The following is a 20,527-nucleotide window of genomic DNA, read 5'->3' on the forward strand; positions in this document are numbered from 1 at the left end:
ATGAGATGCCCTGGAGGACTCTTAGATGAGATATCTAGAACTATTAGGGTGAAAGAGGGTTGCCCACTATCCCCCACCCTCTTCCCCGTATAGATTGAGGAGGTCTTAAACTTTATTGATAGAGTGGCATCTCTACCTTGGATTAGATCTGCACACGCAAGAGCCTTGTTGAGCACGCCAAGGCTGATGGGTGATGTCTACTATTGCTTTGCGGATTTTCGTGAAGCCTTTGATACGGTGCCACGTGATCGCCTAGTACAGAAACTACAGATCCTCAAGGTTCCATCGGACATGATTTGGGGCATTCTTGCTTTATATGAGTCAGTGGTTGGGAGGGTGAGGAGCCAAGACTCTTAGAGGTCTTGGACTCGTCCTGTTTGAAAAGATGTAGGGGGGAAGGGAGCTTGAGCAAGATGCAAGCACACACACTCACACAAATCGTAGAAGAGAACACACAAGGTGAGGTTGAAAATTCTTTTTCTTCTTCACACAACAAAAGAGGTCTACAAAGAAGATAAAGTGACTAACACACATAATAGAGTATATACAAGTGGTCCTAAATGTGAACACGCTAAGTGGAGTGGGTAGCTGTGGACTAGTCGGTGTAGTCCAGTTGTAGAATTTTTGGCGAAGATATCTTAGTGCCAGCTACCAAACCCGCTAGTGATCTAAATTTTGAATGGTCATGTAGGCGTCTCGTGAGTGTCAACTCATGTTGAGCTTGACATCTCAACACTCCTCCTCAAGCTCAACTCTAGCTCATGAACTCCAAGCGTATCTGGAAATCTGCGGAGCTTCTCAGTTCTTAAGGCGTTCGTGAAGATCTTAGTGACCTAATCCTGTGTGTTGACATAGACCAAGTCGATGTCGCATGCCAAGACTTGCTCCCTAATAACGTGGTAATGTATCTCAATGTGTTTTGTTCGTGCATGGAAAATTGGGTTCTTGGTAACTGTATATTGCTAAAAATGTCAAAATATATGACAACCTTTATCTCCACATGCAATCCCAAATCAGCCAAGTAGCTTGCGTAACTAAGCTACCTCACAGGCTGTCACCGTAGCTCCTCTGTACTCTGGCTCTGTACTCGACAAGGCAACTGTGGACTGCTTCTTGCTACTCTGCATGTCACAATAGCACTCTCTAATGAAATCATAAATCCATTGGTAGATTTCATGTCTAAGATGCTATCTGCCTGATTTGCATCTGTGTACCCATATAGCTTCAATAGTACACGTGCTGCATAAAACAATTCATAATCAACATGGCCCTCAAATATCGATGTGCGTCGCACACTGTCAAGATGTGGTTTGTAGGGAACCTGCATAAATTGGCTCTCTAAGCCAATAGTGTAACTCAAATCTGGCCTGCTGATGATCGGGACATAGATCAAACTTCCCACAATCTTCCTGTACATAGTAGGATCCTCCAATAATACATAACCTGCATCCGCACTAAGCTTGCCATTTTGATCTAATGGAACCGAGATTGACGTACAATATGCCATCCCATACTTGGACAACATGTCTAATACATACTATCTCTTTTACAGTATGTATTGGACAACATGTCAAATCTGGCCTGCTAATCGTGAGACAGATAAAACTCCCCACAATCTCATCCAAGTTGTCACCCCCAACAATAAGATCATCTACATAGATGGTGATGATCATAATATTCTTATCACTCGTGCACATACAAAGAGTGATATGCATCTGTCATATGAAAATCAATAGTGAGAAAGTACTGAGCAATCTTGTCATGCCATGCTCGTGGAGCTTGCTTCAGTCCATACAAGGCCTTACGAAGCTTACATACATACTTCGAGTGACTTGTATCCTCAAAACTAGATGGTTGATACACTTCTTCTGGCAAGTCACCATGCAAGAACGCATTTTTTAGATCTATCTGATGTAAAAACCAGCCTTTGGTTGCAGCCACCTCTCATAGTTGTCATCTTTGCAACCGAGGCAAATGTCTTCTCATAATAATCAATCCCATGTGTCTGCGCATATCCTTTGGCTACCAATCTAGCCTTGTATTTGCTTACGCTATCATCATTGTTATGTTTCACCTTATACACCCACTTACAACCAATAACTTTCTTGTCTTCAAGCAATGACCAAATCCCAAGTCTCATTTCCATACAATGTATCCATGTCCTCATCCATAGCTTTCTTCCAACACACATTTTCAATAGCCTCATCAAAACATGTGGGTTTTATAACCTGCACATTTTTTGCCACATACAAGCATAATGATGTCTCACATAATCATCATAAATCAACATGTGCACACGGTTTTTGACTCTTCCAGATCTTCATGACTATGCATTCATGGCTTTCATAGCCTTCTTCACACTAGGTGTCCTTATTGTTGGAATCCCAAGCTTCTCATCAAGGCTCATCTCGGAGCCACTAGACTCTCTATCCAACAAGAGAATGCCCTGCCAGAAATATCATACCAAGGGGTTCAACCACTTTCTCTTTGCCTTTATGTGATGTTTCAACTACATTTTCAGGACTGGTATCATGAAGCAGCCTTCCACTCCATGGTCTATCAACAGAGCTGTGCTGGAAGAGGACTCTCCTCGTCCACTCAATGAGTGTGATTGCTAACTTGCATTCTGTGCAATCAGGTTTTCACTTACATCAGTTTCAACATCTTTGTCAGCAGCATACCAACTACTCATCTCATCAAATACAACATCCATGGTTACCCTCAATTCACGTGTAGCAGGATTATAGCATCTATATTTCTTTTACTCAAGGGAATACCCAATAAACACACATTTTTCTGCCTTTGGATCTAGCTTAGTACGTAACTCATCTAACACATGCACATCTGCAATACTTTCGAAAACTTTCAAGTGAGATAAATCAGGTTTATTGTGAGTAATCTTCTCCTCTGGCATTACATCATGTATGGATGCAGTAGGAGTCTATTCATGATATAATCTGCTATAGACATAGCCTGAGTCCAATAGCTATATGTGGCATATTCTCCTCTGTCATTAATTCTTATGCTATCTCTGCAATGTGCTTATTTTTTTGCTTCAGCAACTCCATTTTATTGCAGAATGTATCTATATGTAAATTGTCTCTGAATACCATTCTTTTGCAAGAATTCAGAGAGCTCATTGGAGAAGTATTCTCCCTCTCCATATGACCTTAGGCACTTCACATGCTTTCTTGTATGTTTTTCAGTCATCACTCTCTGAAATTATGAAAATGAGTGAACACTTCACTCTTCTCCTTTCATGAAATACACCCACACTTTCCTTATGAATGTTCCGTAGTACCTGTAGCCACTCACATAGATATAGTCTTCGCAGGATCCCATACATCTGAATGCACAACATTTAGTACATTCCTGCTCACATTTCTATCATGTGGAAATACATTCTTTGTTTGCTTTCCAAATTGACACGCTTCACATACTTTCTGCATACCTTCAATCTTAAACTTAGGCAAATTTGTCACAATTTCTTTAGTCTACACAGGCTTCATTCTTTGCACATTTACTTACCCAATTCTCTTATGCCAAATGTCTGTATCTGCAACAACTCCTGAACAATTTGCAAATATTGCAGTACTCACTTCTTGAGGCATATTTACATTCAATGTAAACAGAAGTTCACTATGTTGCCTCACTTATCTTTAAAGTCTTCTACATAACAATCATCACGATTAAATCGGACCTGCAAACCGTACTCAATTATCTAGCCAACTGAAATCAGATTCTTTGTAACGTTCGGAACATGAAGTACATCTACAAGGTACTTCACCTTACCATCTTGCATATATAGACAATGGCACATCTCCAACATGGACAATCGGATGAGCAGTGTCATCTCATGTTTCAACAAAACCTGGTCTTTCAAGACTCTACATTTTCTTAAACCACTCACCCCATGACTTGTCATGTGATTCGATGCACATGAATCAACATACCATACATCATTCTTACATGCTGCTACATCATTTTCAGACAACATTAACTACATGTTGCATAACAAATAACCTCTCATTATCCTCATTATTTCTGCTAGAGGACGCATAGTTATTTTACTGCACTCTTCTATTGTGCATGTCACTTTGCTTCTTATAGCAATATGTCTGCATATGTCCAGGCTTACCCACAGTAAAAACAACCTCGTATATCATCATGCTGCCTTTGCTAATTACCATGACCTCGTTGACTCCCCCTGCCTCTAAAGTGGCCTCTTCCACTCGTGTATTGTTGCGAATCTTAGGATTGTTGTTGCTGCTGATCATAATTCTGATTACTTGTTCGGCCACCACCTTGGCCATGTCCACGACCTCTACCTCGTTCTCTACCGCCTATTGTTCTGAACTGTTTTTGTTTTGTGAAGACTGTTGATCTTTACCTAAATTCTTCTCTTTAATGATCAGCATTGGTACCAAATATGTGAAGTTGGGGAATGATCTCTTACATTTACCTAGGGATTTTTTTCCATGATGAGATTCCATGGACACATCCTAGACCTTTTGTCTCAGACCTGTTGGGCAATTTGAAAGATGTAAATATATATCTCCTTCTTCTCTCTCTCTCTCTCTCTCTCTCTCTCTCTCTCTCTTACGTGGTAGGGTCCATGGACACATCCTAGACCTTTTGTCTCAGACCTGTTGGGCAATTTGAAAGATGTAAATCTCTCTCTCTCTCTCTCTCTCTCTCTCTCTCTCTCTCTCTCTCTTACGTGGTAGGGTTCCCACTCCCGAGCACTGAGAATCTCCAACCACCACATAGTTAGATCATGAGATTCTTGAGCACTGAGAATCTCCAACCACCACATAGTTAGATCATGAGATTCTTGGATGACATGGCATGCCCTCACTACTATAACCACATCTTCCATCACGAGGCTTATAGAGTCATCTTTCAATTTCAAGTTTTCACGTCCATCGTATCATTTCCATGACACTATATACCCATCGTATCATTGTACTATACACTGTCTCATAGGCCCCTCGGGTCTTTTGTAGACATTAACATATCTTTCTTTCTATCTCCCTCTCACTCTCTCGCGACTCGTGTTCTCGGAGCCATTGTAGCTCACCTTCAAATAGTCAAATATAAGTATTTTTTCTACTTATAGTGGTTCTACCTGCTTTATGGCTGTTATTTATATAGTACTGAAAGTAGTCATATGCATGTTCTATGGTTGTTTTTTAGTAAATAGTCTCTTACTTGCTTTGACTAGTAGTAAAAGAGTAATCATATACAAACTCATTGATTGCTTTATAACAATTTCTCTCTTGCTTTTACTATTAAGCAGTTATCATTCCTACTCTATAATTGCTTTAACGTTTATAATAGTGAAACACAACACTCTCTTACGTGCTTTAAATTTTGTAGCAGTCATGCATGCTATATAGCGATAAAGGAGCAATCATATACATACTCTCTGATTTCTTTAAAGTAGTTACTTGCTTGCTTCTACTTTAATTGCAAGCATTCTTGCTTTTTGAATGAATGCTTTGACTTTCATAACAATCAAATAGTAGTCTCTTGCATGCTTTGACTTTTATAACAATCAAATATAGTAGTCTCTTTCATAGCAACAAATAATGGTCTCTTGTATTCTTTGACTTTTATAGCAATCGTGCATGCTACTTGACATGTAACAGGTGATGCACATTCTCTATGATTGCTTTATAGTAATTTCTTGTTTGCTTTTGCTTTTATAATAGTCACTCTTGCTTTAGGACTGCCACATTCTTATTATAAATAAATTATGTATGCTATAAGACTTCATGTCATATAGGAGACAAATATCAGCCTCATACATGCTTTATGCATGCTCTTACCATAGGTGAGCTTGTTTTGATTTGCTTAGCCTATCGTAACATGCTTTTATATCTTACCCGTTTGAATGGGCGCTTATCTTTTGTAAGATAACATTGGAAAATTTGTGCTTAATATCAAATAGGAAAAATCTAAGGACTTCATGTACATGCTTTATTAAGACTACATGAGCCTTTGTGAGACCCCTGCCACTCTAGGTATGGCAACAACGGAATCACACTAAAGGTAGAGTGACTCACTCGGGGCCTCATATCACAATGTCGTAATGCATGGCTATTACTTTAGTTCCTCACTCTTACTAGAATAATCCTTACGCAAGAAAGGTGAATTATTTGTCCAGGTTTTCTTTTTTATTCATGATTTGCTAGCTAAGTTATTCGTCCCAGGTTTTTATCATTCTAATATCATAGATTTGTTTCATTTTGAAACGTACTTGCATCTCGGGTACACCCAACCACCCACTTTTCAATGTTTATTTCTTTTTCTAGTTTGACTAGATCCATAAGCTCAGCCTATTCCCATCCAATCCCATGGCTCTAGCCTTCTGCCCTCCTCCACGACTATGTAGCCGGTGTGACACACACCCGTAATTGAAATTTGTCACTTTCCTCACACACACACCACTTAAAAACAAGAGTTCAAACACACACACTTCTTTAGAAAAAGAGTCATTCCATAAAATCAGTTTCAGAACTTCTTCAAGGATCGTTTCACTAGAGTGAAACCCTTGATGCAAACTCAGACTAAGTGTTGAAAACGATAATACAATTGACTGTAGTGCATGAAATAACACTGTATCAAACCCACCTTGTCTTTGGTTCTACAAAATGACCAATGTACTCAATAGAGGGCTTCCTTGTTAAGAATGAAAAACTCCTTTGGATCCACCTCAAGTAAGGAGCTTTGGGATGATACGAGCTAACTAAACACATACGTGAGTGGAGGAAAGAGCCGTCAGTGGTACGTCGAGTCCCAAATTCACCAACTAACTCTGTAAACATTGCCATAAACTTCATGAAAATGACATTAAGCTGCTCTATTTTTGGGAAAGACTCTAGTGAAAGAGTGGGAGCAGGATCATGACGCTCAAGAAGTAGACCAAACTATGTCATGCCATAATGTTTTAAACATTTGGTGTTGATCTTGAGATGGGATTATCCTAAGCTGACCAACCACAACAACCGCACAACTCAACAATCACAATTTACGACAACTGCAATATATCTCTCTTGCTATAACATTAGGACAAGTGTTTCTCAAAACAGACATAATAAGCACACACAATGCAAGCATGCACCCCACTTTCCATAGGAGCTCACTGTAAAAGCATCTTTATCATAGAACCAAGTTCTAGTTATTATCTATTCTGGACGAGGAACATGGAATACAGGGAAGAATAAAGAGCTAATGATGTCAAGGACTATCTCAAACCCATGGGTTCCTTAAGATCATTCATATAATGTGCCATAGCAGTAAGCCTACAACCTCAATGCCTGGCCGACGGAGGATAGGTGCCATTGGAAACCACACAACCCAACCCTATGAGACAAGAAATCCCAAAGCCTGAAACATAGGGTTTTGTGCAACCACTCTCTGAAGCTCCATCAAAAAGATCACCCACAACCCCACAACACCCATGTGCGCCACACGACAACACTAACTTGCTAGTTGTCTTAAGGCTCACGCGTGCCACATGTGGTGTCGTAGGCTCATGTGTACGACGCGTTTTAAAAAAATATGAGAAAAAAATAAATTACACGTGTGTAGCATGTCAAAAAATTAAAAGGTAAAAAATAATAGACTTAATTTTTAAAAAAAATTTAAAAAAAGTAAAAATTAGAAAGAGGAGAAAGAAAGAGAGAGAAAGAGAGAAAGCGAAAAGAAGAGAAGAAGAGAGACAGAGAAAAGAAGAGAAGAAGAGAGACATAGAGAGAGAAAGAGAGTGAGAGTGAGAGTGAGAGAGGGTGCATTAAAAAATTCCCTGAGAAGAACCTAACCAGGGAGAAGAGCTAGCAATGCAATCGAGGTGAAAAAAAAGCCCAAGAATCACAACCAGGCTCAACCTTTCTAATCAAACGAGGTAGATATGCCTAGAGGTCACTGCAAAGCTGCATCCCACAATCGGCATTGTCAAGTAGGCCACCCATCACACTCATTGTTTACCAACCTACATGTCATATTGGGTATTCTAAATTCGTCTATTATCATGGATAACCCAACCTTATTCACACCTGCCTTATCTGCCAACCTCGCGTGACCCATCAACCCTTAATTACCTATCTAAAACGATGTGTAAGTGTTAAAGAAAGGAGACAAATACATTTCCAAGAAAGCGATGTGTTTTTATTTAAAAGGAGCTTCTACATGGGCCCACCTTTTTTCCAATGCCCATGCACGACACCTATAATATACACACAGGCTCTACATCTAGTAGACACACTAATAGGGCACTGTTATCTCAAGCACCGACATTAAGTTTGATCGTTGAGTTATCTAGGTACATTTCTGGATGGGGAGACCATGGTAAGCATAAGTTTGGCCCATGGTACAACCCATCGCATGGTCCATGGTACGACCTTCGTCAAATTGTTATGGCTCACCCTAACCCCCCTTGAAATACATCCAACAAGAGATTACCTGGTGAACCGCAACTGTTGTAAGGATCTTTCCAATGGCCAAGCTCGTAACCCTTGAGGTCTCCAAGCTCTACAACTCCTTGAGAAGTAATTCCACTACGCCTCCCGAGCATTGTCACACCGCCGCATTACACTATGGGTACTTGTCCCTCCACTTACCTCACATCACTCACACACACTCACCAGCATGCGTTAGGGAGAGAGAGTAGCAAGAGCAAGACTCAATTCCAAAATGGGAGAGTATGTTGTATTATGAGAGATATTTATCTATATACATGGCCATAAGTGTTCACACACTCAAACTGTGGTCGGTCGGGCACTCTAGTACAATGACTACTCTCATAATATATCCATGAAATACATCACTTAGGACTTCATCCTAACTTGCTACCACACGCTCTTAAAGTGGGAATTACCATAAATACTCCGTTACACCATTACGGGCGCTCGTCCAAGTTGTAGCTTTGGACACCATTGCTTCATATCTTGAATGTATCACCCTTTGGTGTATCTACCGTGACTTCTTAACGTAAGATAATGGTGGTAGCTCTTGTTGATCCAAGGAATGGGTTAACATTCGTTACTACAGGCTCAGACAACTCCAGAGAGGGGGGATGACAAACATAGATCACTACATTTTTTCAGAGATCCATCCCACTACCAGCCCCTACACAGCAGGGAATTACTCTCCAGAGAGCAGAGACACTCAGAGCCCGTAGTTGACAGAGGACACCTGGCTTTCGGACACCACGCCTAAGAGAGAGATGACAAAGATCATAGCTCAGTTTCACAAGGAGGGTGCGGAACGACGACTGGCTCACTTTAGAGCAGACCCAAGCATGTTCTTCAGGGAGCTGTGGACACCCCCTTCATTGATGTATGCCATTTTATACACCCAATATGGTGGTACAGGATGGAGCTAGCTAGGTTGCATATCATGATTGTATACCATGCATATAGCTTTGCATTCTCCTAGTAGTAGAGCTCCATCCCCTCCCCCACTCATTATACTTATTGCACACCCAGATTCAGCTTTTTAGTTTAGCACTTTTTCATTTTGTTGGGATGACAGAGGATACCCCACACAGGTACAATGATTTGTCTCATAGGCCGAGTTCAGTCTTTTGGAAGACATTAATAAAATCTCTCTCTCTCTCTCTCTCTCTCTCTCTCTCTCACCACGTGTACATATTACAAACTCTTAGTTTCGACTCTCAAACTACTGGACTCGGTTAATGCCTATAATGCCCATTGCCTAGGCTCGGACTCGTGATGATGGCGATCGCGTTAAAGACCTTTGTGTTTGTGGAGAGAATGGACAAGCTTTGTCGATGGCTTTGATGCTGATTGACGCGCTCAATGGTCTTTGTTCCTCTGGAAGGAATAAGAAAAGATAGTTAGCAAATGAAAAGGTTAGTTGCTTATTGGGAATTCCTAACGGGGTGGAGGGGGATGGGGTTTTTTGCGAGTGATTGCATTTTTATATTTGTGTGAGCATGTTTTTTTTTGCTCACCCTTTTTTTTGGCAATCATATGCAAAGTTACATGCGATTTGTGTTAGTAGGGACGCTAAGAGATGTTAATAATGGGAGAGAAGAGAGGCAAGGATCCGGATAAATGTAGACATAACCATCAGAACGAGATGGTTCTCAATTCCTCATTTGTAACATTGACGCAACATTCATCATTTAAAGAAATTAGCCTTCGATGATGTCCCTTTGTGTGGCAGGATTCTTGTCAAATGTTATTTAGGACTTGTTCTTACATGCTTCTTTCCATATGCTTTTTATGTTTTTATATATATTTAAGTGCTCTTATGAATCAGATATACATGAAGTACAAGAATTGAGTCAAATAGACTCCTATTGAATTGCTCTGTGTGTTGAAGTAGCCATTAGTTAGTGAGGATTGAAAGAATTAAATCGATTTACAAGGCTAATATATAGATATCTTCACTAAGGATTGGAGATCATTAATTTGTGAAGACAGTAGCATCGTTTGGAGAGGTGAAATTTGAAAAAAATTTCTAGGCACTAGGTTGTACCATCATTGACCAGGCTTTCACCCACCATGGCTCCCCCATCTAGAGATGTACCTAAAAGTTGTTGATGGTGAGGCTTGGGTGCAAATGTCCTCTAATGCATGAGTATGGATATGTACTCATGGAGTAGCTGCTACATTAACTTAGCCAAAAGAATAGTAAGGGATAAGCTTAACAAGATATAATGGCTATTGAAGATCCTTGGGAGTTGTAATATGTGTTACTCTCTTGTTTTTGTGTGTTTTTTTTAATTACCTCCTTGCGCGCGCAACAGGATCTTGTGGCTACTCTCCATTTTGAGAGAATAGGTCTTATGTCTGTCGCGTAGCTTTTGCACTTATGTTTCACATCCAGAGGGGTGAAAAGAGAATTGTAAGTTTGTCTTTGATGCGCTCATAAGTCTCCGTTGTTATAGACATGGGAATTGATTCTTGAATTTTTGGCTCAAATGTTGTCGAGGCGGTAGGTAAGACTACTGATTCGTTACCATTGGGATTGCTTGAACACACAAGCTCTTTTATAAAGTGCTGAATGCACAAGAGTGTCTGAATGACTTGCTTGGTGCTGTTTGGGTCTCCATTCTTGTCGATAGCAAGGCTGTCTTCACTTTGTTCAATTTTGGCAATGATATGATGGGATTACCATCATAGTATCCTTGTTGTTGAAGCACTTCCATAGGCACCCATCTTTGATGAACATCATAATGTGATGGGTGGCTGATGCTTTTGGTACTGAGGCTTCATTGTTTGTGCAAGCTGAGGGGACTTTATGATGTGCTTGGGAATCCAAGATTTGGTATTACTTTGTAGTACCCTTATGCTTGTAGTAATCTTTTGGGTACCCATACTTGTTGACTTGGTGGAGTTCTTTGAGGAACTTGCATAGGTTTTTGGAGACAGTGTTGAGTACTTTTATTTTCCTTAGACTCTAAGTGCTGCGTTGAGGAAGAGGCTTTAATGATCAAGGCACCCAAATTTGATTGGCACCTTTGTAGTAGCCTTGAGCAACAAGTAGCTGCTCCTCCACCCACATTTTGATACCATTAAGATACCTTGATTTGTGTTGTCTTGGTGGATTTTTCTTTTTGGTGGAAGTGGAAGGTTTTGGGCCTTCCTTCACATTGGTTGTGGCGCTGAGGCTACCGATTTGGGACTCATGTGCCTTGTTGATGATAATGAGGCTAGAGTCTCTTATATGGAGTGGCTGTCGATGATGAGGCTTTCGAGCATAGATGGTTGTGTGGGGAGAACTTCTTCCACGAGAATAAGTATTGATTGCGAGGTTTTGCCTCGAACTTCATTGATGATGGGATTGAAGGAGTAGATGCTTTATCGGAGTTGGTCGTTGACGCAGATAGTAAGTCATTGTGTAGAGGGGCTTTCATGGAGGCTTGTAACCTTTTGCGTTCAGCATCATAGAAATCCATTAAAGTTGGATCTTCTTCCTTGTAGTATGGTATTGTCAACTTTTTATCGTTGATCATCATGATGACTCTATCGCTATAGCAAAGTACAGTGGTGCTTGGGAAGCAATAGTCTATTTATACCCCAAGATCAAATCTGCTTCCAACACATACTCAACCACAAAAAAACTTACAAGTAAGGGGGTTAGTTTCAATATACATTGTATGTTCACAGTACCCCAAACATAGCATGTTCAAGTCTTGGTGTAAAGGGAATTCTTTTAGGATGAGCCGCCGTGAGTGTTGGTTGATCTAACAAATCCCATAACTCGAGGGTCATGAGATTATGTTCTCATGTTGTTGGATAAAGTTGTGCTTGAGCTGTGGTGATTTTATTGGAAAGTTTCAATCTAACCAGAATTCCCGGGATCTTTTCAGTAAGATATGTTGAAAGTTCCAACTCCTCCAAGGTCTCTTCCTCTCGTAATAGCAATTGTACAATGCTCGCAGGAGTGTTCAAGGTGACTATTTATATGGATTCATTATTGAATACAATGATTCACCTATCCAAGTTCCACCAAGAAGATGACATAATACTCAAGGGAATCTAAGGTAACATGGAATGTAAATTCCACATCTCCACCGATTATTTGAGTAGCATAGCTAAAGTAACCTAGAACTTCAATGTTTTGTCCATTGGTTCCTCTTGCAAGACCATTGTCTGTCTGTGTAGGGATAAGTTTAGGTTGTCCAACAATGACACCCAAGTGTATATTGTCATAATGTTATGACTAGCTCGAGGGCTAATTAATACGCGTTTGCACTTAACATCATTGTCTGTAGGAAAATCCAATCATATCATGATAGAATCTTCAAGAGGAACCATGGATGTTTTAGTTTTTGTTTGAGCTTCAAATCCCATTTCTGTTTCATATTCCCATTTACTTTTATCCTCTTTTTGGCTCTTGGCTTTTTCAAGAGTACCCAATGTGTACACTGGCACACTTGGTCCTCTGACAATTCTAAATGAGGTCTGTTTAAAAACTTAGGAATCCTGATAGTCTTGTTCTATGCAGTTCTTTATTTCTTGGTATAACTCATGTTGAGCCCTTAAGCGTTCAAGTGCTGATGTTATGCTGGCTTCACCCATGAGAGAAGAGCATTCCTCTAAATGAGATTTTAAGAGACTGCTTTAATTTGGTAAGGGAATTGTTGAATTCCTCACGTGCTTTCTTAACCGCATAATTCGTGCAATCTGTCTCAAATGAATCTTTTGTAAAGAGTATGTCTTCCTCTTTGAAAGGGGAAGCGATACTCCTCTGGGTTTTGTATTTTGGTTGCTTCTTTTGGTTTGGCATTATTAGGCTCAATCACAACCGGTGATCCTGTAAGACACTTAACCATGCTAAGCATGCTCTCCTAGCTTGCTTTTTGCGTTACGTATATATCACGTGATCATGATTTTCAATTTGGGGTGGTTGGGTGGGTTCTAGTTTCTTGATTAGTTTATGAGGCGCACTGAGTGAAGAGTCAAAACTTGTTTTATCCTCACTAAGTGACATACTAGAACTTGTTTCATCTTCTGACTTTCTTTGGATCATCAGTTTTTTATTATGTTTGCCCATGCGACGAGATTGAAATTTTTTTTTTGACTTTTGTATCTTGTGTCGCACATATGGATTTTGTGGTTTATGTGGTGGCTTTTGATGTGGATGCTTCTGCATCATGTGTAGCTTTTGGGTTTATTTCTCTTTTTCTCCACAGGCTCCTTTTCTCTGTCCTTTAATTCAACCTTGGTTTCGATAGTTTGTTGTCTCTTGTTTTTCTTGGATTTAGAAGGTTTTGTTTTCTCCTTTGGTTTTTGCTTTAAAGAATGTTCTTCTACCCATGTTGAGGTATTATCTTTTACGTTCTTTTTTATTGTTTCTCGTGCCTTGGCTTGTAAGCGTGTAAGAACATTCTTCAAGGGTACCGTGTGGCCGTTTTGTACACTTAAGATGTTAAGAGTTGTATTTTGTGAGACAAGTTGCATTGAAGCAGCTCGTCTTGGACAATCTTGGTACATGTGATCAATGCCACATCGTTCACACATGGGTTGCAAAGTGTCAGTGACTATGGACATGGAAGTATTCCAAACTGTGCAGTCTGCCACTTTGCGAGGTCCACGACAATAGAAACACTGAAGTGTTTGATTAACTGCCTCTTTAGTGGTTTCTACCCTTTGGATTGTTTGTGTTTGTGTACAAGAGATAGAGGTTTTGAGTCAACTGTTGATGAATTGGGACACTTTTTAGTATCATGATCAAAGGACTTACAATATATGCAATATAGAAAAACAGGTGCCTTGTATGTATAATGGGGATTGGGATGGTCATAGTGATTGCACTCAACACATAAGGCATTTTGCTCCTCACTTGTAGAGGCAATAAGGATGGTTGGTTTTTGAAGGAGCTCGTCTTCTCTTAGAGATGCCGATTGAAAACTTTTAAGCAAGGCTGCATAGAATTCAGGGAATGACAATTCTGAGATTAATCTTTCTTTTGCCATTGCTGCACTTGGTTTAGATGAGGGACACCTCGTAGCATAATAATCTTCTAGCATGTTGTCATTTAAACGTACTGCCTCTTTACAATATTGATCAAATGTTTCTGGGTTGGATATAATGATCAAGTTGTGTAAGCTGTTCTTTAAGCCCATCATAAAACATCTATTTAATTGAAAATCGTTTAATTTCTTTCATGACTTACATCGTGAGTCCAAGAGTTTTATCCATAAGATAAAGTCTCTAATGGATTCATTTGGTTTACACTCAATTGAGTTCTTTTGCTACACTCCACTCAATTGAATAGAGTTCTTTTGCTACACTCTACCAATCACTTTGTCTTGAAAAGCTGTGGATAAAGGGTGTTTTCAAGGTTTTGAAGTTGGTCTTGATCTCCGGCATTAATGTGATGAACCATCGACTAGCCTTTCCCTTTAAACATAGGTTCAACGTATGTACCTTGGTGAGACAGTTGGGATTTCCAAAGGCTTCACATCTTTGTTCAAACATTTGTATAAATTGAACAGGATCTGTTGTTCTGTCGTATTTACCCATGATTGTGAAAATTTATACGGTCGTATTTCTGTATGAATCACTGAGGCCATATGTGAGTGCTCTTGATGGTAGGGACTTACTCAGTCCTTGGACAACCCCCCTTCCTAGACTAGTCAGTATATCTAAGGTGTGGGCATCCAAGGGTTAAAAAGGATTGGTACCTATAAGATTGGTGGAAATGTTAGATAAGGGACTAATGCCGCCCGGTGGGATTGAAGTGACAGGGGGTGTAAAACCTAATGACACGCTTGTTATAGGCATGGCCAATGGTATTAGGAGATGCATTTGGGACATAAATCTCAATGGCTCAAAAATGTCAACCATTGGGTTCAGTCTTTGTGTGATCGCTGGTAATCTCTCTATCGTTGCCATGTCTGATTGCCTATTTTCTCCTTAATAAGCAAGCAAATGTTTTTTTTTTTGCTTTTTATATTTTCTCATGGCCCGTTACAACCTCAAGAAGCCTGGCGTACTCTTCTTTGGGTCAAACGAGTGTCCGTTTGCCCTAATTAGCTTAGGCGCTCTACACGACAAGTGAACCTTACAGATATTTTTTGAAAAAAGTTCATGCTAGTAACTTCCCAGATGGAAGAGGAGGTCCTAAAACCTTTTTTCCATCACTGTTTTAAGACGAAAAAAATTTTAAGAATTTTTTTCTTGTTTTGCAACACGTTTTTGAGGGTGTTCATCCCAAAAGGAAGAGAGTTGTAGTATTTTTGGAGTACTACAACTTTGTCTGCTTGAGTAGTTCGTGATTTTATCATTTAGATCCTCAAAAAGTAGCCCGAATATGGTTCGAAGTCTCTTTCATGTTTTTTGTGCATTTCGAGCCGGTTTTTGCCTCGATTTTCTAGTCGAATTTTTAGGCTACTGGTTGGAGGCCAAAACGATCAATTTTAACTACGTACGGCCAAGAACAAAGTTGAATAGCTCGGTGTCAGCTTTTCGATGAGTCCTAGAGCGCCTTCATCGGATTTACAGTTTAGGAGATACGAGTCTTCAAATAAGGGTGTTTTTTTTTTTGCCGACGAGCCCCCTTTCACGCCATGAACTGAACTTTATGGAAAAATTAAATTTGATTTTTTTTCCGGGCGTGAACCTTTATTCACGAAAAAATTAAATTTGATTTTTTTTTCTAGCATGAACCTTCTTTCATGCCATAAAATCGGACTTCATGGGAAAATTAAATTTGTTTTTTTTTTGCGTGAACCTTCCTTTATGCCGTGAAACCTTAGGGTTTCACGGGAAAATTAAATTTTCAGACTCCTGAGGCGTGGAAGTGCAGAAATGGTTCATGATGTGAACCATTTTTTTGTTTTTTTTTGGCACGGACTCTTAGGGTGTGAAACCTTAGGCCATGAAAGTGCAGAAATGGTTCACGGTGTGAACCATTTTTTTATTTTTTTTTGGAGTCTAGTGAAAAATATGAATTTTCTTTGTTGAGGGGAATATTTTTTGAATTTAAAATTAAGGAGATATGGGTATTTTCCAAAAAGGTAAGTGGAAATAAAAAAAGTCAACCTTTTTATGACACCCCTTACACCCTTTCATAAATGACTCCCAAAATAGACAATTTGACAACTCATGAGAATCTACTCATTGAATGCTCATTTAGCTTTAAAGAGTTATGTAAAAAAGTGATTAAAAATTAATCAAAGATTAATTATTTCACTAATCTTTATCTCTTTTATACTAATCAAAGACTCTAATTAACCACTAATCTCTAATTAATTCACATAATTGAGCACATCATTGGATAGAGCAAGGAAATGCTAATCTATGTGCATCAACAAATGTGTAAATTAATCTAAAATAGGAGATTAATTAGACTCTTAATTTTATCTCCTCTTTTAAGGTAAAATTAAGCAAAGAGAGTCAAATTCCTCCACTTGATAAAGAAATTGGTGTAATTAAGTGTTTTGATGCATTTAGATGCTCTCAAAACACTCAAAAACACATAAGCCTAATACAACCTATGTGCAAGTCCTAAGAACATAAAAACCACAATAACATTAACAAAAATAACAAATTAAGCAAAAAATATTCTTTACAAAAACAAAAAAAGAGAGCTATTCTACACTAAATCACACTAATCATCATCAAATCCACATATTTTTAATGGAAAACCATTAATCAAGTCAATGGGCAATGAGTAATGCGTAGATTAGAGGAAAAATGATGGAAAAAGCCAAGGGATGGCTTCTTGCCAATGGCGTCAAAAATGTTATGGCTCACCCTAATCCCCCTCCTTGAAACACATCCAATAAGAGATTACCTGGTGAACCGCAACCGTCGTGTGAGGATATTACCAATGGCCGAGCTTGTAACCCTTGAGGTCTCCAAGCTCTACAACTCCTTGAGAAGTAATTCCATCGCGCCTCCAGCACGAGTGTTGTCACACCACCGCGTTGCACTCTCTACAGGTACTCGTCCCTTCTCTCACCTCACTTCGCTCACACACACTCACTAGCATGCATTAGGGAGACAGAGTAGCAAGAGGATTAGCAAGAGCAAGACTCAATTGCACAATGGGAGAGTATGATGTATTATGAGAGAGATACACTTATATACATGGCCATAAATGTTCACACTCACTTAAACTATGGCCGACCGGGCACTCTAGGCTTATAAGAGGCCTAATGCTATTACAATGACTACTCTCATAATACATCCATGAAGTACATCACTTAGGACTTCATCCTAACTTGCTACGACATGCTCTTGAAGTGGAAATTGCCATAAATACTCCGTTACACCATTACGGGCGCCCGTCCAAGTTGTAGCTTTGAACACCATTGCTTCATATATTGAATGTATGACCCTTTAGTGTATCTACAGTGACTCCTTGATGTAAGATAATGGCGGTAGCTCTTGTTAACCTTAGGAATGGGTTAACACAAATAAGCAAGAACCTTTGATAGACTTGTATTCGATCCCACCACCCATTGATCCACATTGTCTCTATCCCCACCAGTGCTCGCTAAACACCAAATCTCTTGAGCCACAGAGACTGCTATCTCTATCCTAGAGCTATGGGTAGAGTCCACTGCCATCCATCAACAATCTAATTATCTTGATTTTTTAAGAAAAATGATGTCAAGAAAATGTCAAAGAAAGCAACAAAGAAAGTCGAATAAAGGAGTGGAGGAGCATAGGGCACACCTTTGCTCCATTGCCCATTCATGTCATGTCGTGCATCACATATTTTACTACGAGCATCACATGTTTTTTCATATCTCACATCTTACAGCACACACAAACACATATGCAGCTCTGTAAATAATCTTGTCAATGCCAACCCTCTAGGTACATCTCTAGATGGGAGGGGAAGCATGGTAGAAACAAGCTTGGCCCGTGGTATAACCCATCACTTAGAGAACCCTTGACCTTCTAAGTACCTCCAAAGGTCTTCAATGCATGTAACTTTGCTTTGACTCTAATTCAACATCAACACAACCTTGCCTTAGCGAATGTATTTGCCATGAAGAAGCCCAATCTCTAGGCATCTGACTATGAGCTCAAGGTATAATATGATGTTACACCAAGACGATTCAGATTGCCATCATCTACCCATTCAAATCATTCCATGGTGGTCCGGGCACTCATTTTGCCAATCACAGGGTGCAGATCACTTCTACCAAACTAACTAATTTTGAAGGGTCTAAATTATTTCCATAATAGAGGGAGACCTCGCTTAAAGAACTTCTACATTGCCTATACCTTTCATGCCACTCAACAAGATGCCTACTGCCACACTAGGGCTACCCAAAGCTTCTCACTAATATGCCTTACATCCACTTGTGGATTGGTCCTGAAACCATACTACTTAAGCTTGTATTTCATGGCATATCTTGAACCATCCACACCTTTCCACCCTGGTAATAACTTCACCACCAACTTGGGTTGATGTGAGGATGCAACAGGAAGGGTCTCAACTGTAATACCAATCTAGAGTTTCTTTAAGCTAATCATCCATGGGGCTTTAGGCTGATATCCATACATTAGAATAAAAGGGCTCATCTCAATACAAAATGCTTAGAACTATTGTAATGGAAGATGCTCTTCCCAATTAGATTGTCTCACAAAGACATATGCACGTAGCATGTACTCGTCGATGGTTTGATTCATGTGTTCAATCTTCCCATCATCCTACTCAAGATGGTTATACTTAGCTTATGGTTTCTCATATGTTCAATCTTCCCATCTAACTCAAGATGGTCATATAAACTCATACTCAACTTAGTGTCCAATTTCTTGAATATCTTGTGCCAGAAATGTTGAGTGAACTTAGGATCATGATCATCATGCATTGTCTTAGTCTTCTAGCTAGCAAACTAGTATTGTGCTATGGCACATGGGGTTTTTATGGAACCTTGGTGCTTCACTAGTACCTTGGGAATGCAGTTGGTGGTGCCGATTGCAGTTGGTTTCTAGGACATAGTTTCTAGCACACTTGGTGGTGCCTCTTGGGTGTTGTTAAGGTTGGTATTTGGGAGGTAGCCTTCATCTCCATTGGCAAGGTTTTGTGTCTCTATAATGGTTTAAGGGGGTAGCCAAGGGATATTTTTTTGTGAGCATTTTTGAGCGAGCGCTTTTTGGGAATCGGGCGAACGGACTCCAAAAAGATTCCCCCCTAAGACAAAGAGGGCCTACAAATTATTGAAATTAAGCCCATCACTTTGTTCTTAACTTGAGAATTTTTTTCATCATTTTCAGGAAGTGGAAAGGATGTAAGACATTTCCATGCTTGTGCACCATCTATGGTCTTTTGCTTGATCTCCACATCAGTGGCCTCTCTCTCGATACTACGCGTAGTAGCAACAACTTCAATGCTAACATTTGATGAGGCCATCACAAACAAAAAGAAGGAGGGTTTGGGTTGTTTTACTCTTCTAAACAAGGCTTAGTGGCAATGTTGTATAACAAATTGCTTTGGAGCTTGCCTCTATATTTATAGTAGTGGGAGAGGTTCAACACTCAAAATAAAAAACTATATTTGTTTTTTTTAATTTGTTATTTATAAGGGTTATAAAGGTTTCTTTCCTCAAATTTTGGCACCACAATAAAAAATGCATATTTTGAACTTATTTGGGAAAGAGCAAGCATGTATTTGAAGGAGACATTGCAAAATAGAACCCTCTACAATGAGGTGATTGCGCCACCAAATTGACGTATCAATCGAGCCTCCACTAATGCAACTTCACTGGTAGGAGCCATGCGCCACTTCTCACACATTTCTTTGTGCTCTCCTTGAGATGTAACACACACATACTTTGTTGTGTGGGCAACCATGCTTTGCTCCCAATGAAATAGGCAAGATCACTCCCTATCTATCACTCAAGATGAGGCGGACCTCTTGGGATCTAGTACGTAAGCTTAGCATGTTAAAGCATTCATTAGATCATTTATTCATCAACGCTCATAACATGTATTTGGTGTTGTGTAAATGTAGACTACCATCCCATCGTGGTGGTGAAGCCCCTGCACTTAGTTTTGAGCTCGAACAGTGATCACCTCCGTCG

This window comes from Cibotium barometz, chromosome 11, assembly GCF_041138505.1.
Source record: "Cibotium barometz isolate CiBa-2024 chromosome 11, ASM4113850v1, whole genome shotgun sequence".
In the NCBI taxonomy this organism is placed as follows: Eukaryota; Viridiplantae; Streptophyta; class Polypodiopsida; order Cyatheales; family Cibotiaceae; genus Cibotium; species Cibotium barometz.